We start from the raw sequence: 2,584 nt of genomic DNA, 5'->3' as shown, positions 1-2,584 counted from the left end.
GCTTACCTCTCCATATGTTTGGTGACTTGGCAAAGGGACAAGACAGACTTCTCCTTTGTCCTTTCAGAACACACCCCATTTTGGGCAACTGAGTTGTAGCTGATGTCTCGGAGGAATTCAGTTACCAATTGCTTATTTTCAGAAACAAGGGAGGAAGAAAAGAGATACAGTCAAAAAGCCCCACAAACTGACAAAACACTTTACAAAAAGCTTCATCCCAACTACAGAAGATTAAAACTTTTGACTTAAACCAAGATTTACAGGAAATGTGCAGCACTTCCTCAGTACAACTGTCACAGTTGAATATCTGGATATATATATATATATAGGAAAATAAGTCACTCACTTTTCAGAAAGGAAGCAAAACCTCATCCCAATAGGAAAAGCCATGATTTGATCTGCAGTGAGTATTTAATATAGAAACCTCACTGAAAGAGTATTTGTGTCCCAACTTGAACTTCAATTCCCTGGACTGGTGTCAAAGCTTTGACACAAGTTCATGCTTAGGCATTTGGATAGAAAGTGGAACACATAATACTGTAACTAATTCCAGCATCCTCTCCAGAAACCTGTTTTGAAAGAAGAGTTATCAGCAACACTTGCTGAACTTGTACTGAAAATGACCTTTACTTTGGATACAAAACAAGCCCTTGCACCATCTGAAGCTCAGTCAGCCCCCCTAATGTTTCAGTGCAAACCAAGTGACAAAAAAAGTGTGGTATGTGGAAAATAAAAATGACAAACTCTTTCCATGTTTTAATAACTTTACATGAGGAGAAAACTTGCCTCACAATAACCTACATTCTTCAAAGCTTGCAGATGAAAGTGATTTATTACAGAAAACAAGATAATTCCACAGTAAATAATTCTGACTTTTGTTCAAACCGCCCTAGTATTGTAGCACAGCTAAATCAAGAATCAATTAAACAAAACACTAATTCAAGCTCTCCAGAATAAAAAGAAACAAGGTAATAATGACTTACCGGAAACCTCAGTAAAACCAAACTAAACAAATGCAACCAATCATTCATACATTACTGAAAACAAAAACCAATCACTCCTTTTAATATCCCCAAGAAAAAAAAAATCACTGCAACAAATTCACCTCATACAAATATGAATTTTATTTACAATTTTCCAAATATCAATCAAATCCAGCTTCTCAGTTAAATGTGTAGCATTTGTCCTTTAAAACAAATTAAACATTGTGTTCTTTTTACATCTGCAATATGGAGTCCATAGGTACATGCTATTTGGGGCATCTAATGGAACAAATTTAGATCACTGTGTGTGTTCAACACCGAAGGTATTCTGTGAAGACTCTTTCTTCAAAATTTATCTGCCTCAGGGACAAGCATTTCCACAACCACTTTCTGATGACAATTAACTAGGAAGGTTTAAAAACCCAGTATTTTATACCAGGACATACTGTTCACATACACTTCAGGGTGTGTTACCATGTTCCTATTGCAAAGCTGCCTGCTCTATAAGCAATGCTACTGAAATCAGACTAAAGATTACCCACAGATTTAGATATTATTCAATGTGAATAAAAATGGCCATTGATGACTTTTACTTGAGTATGTGTAATTATGGGCCAACTTGTACCTGATGTGGTACCAGTGTGATGTGATCTGTTCTGAAACTTGAAACCGCATGGGTCATTATAATAAAATCTTTTACAACTGTATTGCACATAAGGTTCCTCAAAAGCACAAATCTACGTAATTGCATCCTGAACTCAGAATTTACCTGCTAACCTGCATGAAAAAATTAACCAGATGGTAAAATAGTTTATTTTTCTCATCCCAGTGTCTGTGAATGAAGAGAAGAGGGAGAAGATACATACACTTTGGAACCTATTCAATTGTTTGTTTCTTCTGAATGTGATTTGTACTCAGAGATGAAAATTTAAAAAAAAATAAAAAAGCCAGACAGACCTTAGATTTATCTTTAAAAGTACCTCAAAAACATAACAAAAATTCAATTTAATTTTGATACATATTAAAATTTTAGTCAGTTCTGCCCGACAGCATAACACGACAGAAATGCACAAGACTTTAAACATGCTTTAAAATGACATTCAACAAAGTATTTAAAATTTAATAAATAGCATACAATCACACACAAATACATTTCATACTGGATCTTTAAGCCTACTAAAAACAGACTGGCAAAGAATAAATAAAACAGTAGTTGACAGTTTTGATTTTAAAAGGTGTAGTTTCTTCTTGTCAAGCTAGTAGCCACGTATTAACCTGCTTATCACAAAATTGGAAGTTATGAGCTTTTTTCCTCACTGATCTGTTTTGCTCCAACATGTAGTATCATAAAAAAATACACTAAAAGGGTTTTCTTTTGGTTTTTTTTAAACAACCAGTCTGCGACCGAGTAAACCAGTTTTTAAATACAATGAATAAATAGGGAATTAGTAAAGCAAATTCAATTGCAACAAAAATGCAACACCCCAAGAAAAGAGCCATGGAAATATATAGCCATTGCAATATTAGACAATAATAGTACTTAAAGTGATAGTGCTTGTGCACTAAGCTCATTAGAGACCTTAATATGATTTTAGTGCAAA

General features: G+C 34.2%; 1 protein-coding gene across 2 annotated transcripts in view; it reads right to left on the bottom strand.

The window, feature by feature from the left end:
- The window catches only part of DPYS (dihydropyrimidinase), a 39,327-nt gene extending 39,210 nt beyond the window's left edge, over positions 1–117 (bottom strand). Inside the window, exon 1 of one of the 2 annotated variants that reach the window (XM_017730301.1) lies at positions 7–117. The gene's annotated coding sequence lies outside the window, so the exon portion shown is untranslated. The remainder of the gene's footprint in view (positions 1–6) is intronic. The other variant, XM_008630716.2, reaches the window with a different exon arrangement.
- Between the last annotated feature and the right edge of the window lie 2,467 nt (positions 118–2,584).

Source organism: Corvus brachyrhynchos, unplaced genomic scaffold, assembly GCF_000691975.1.
Source record: "Corvus brachyrhynchos isolate BGI_N302 unplaced genomic scaffold, ASM69197v1 scaffold302, whole genome shotgun sequence".
Taxonomy (NCBI): domain Eukaryota; kingdom Metazoa; phylum Chordata; class Aves; order Passeriformes; family Corvidae; genus Corvus; species Corvus brachyrhynchos.
The sequence above is the reverse complement of the archived record's forward strand: the minus strand, read 5'-3'. Positions and strand labels throughout refer to the sequence as shown.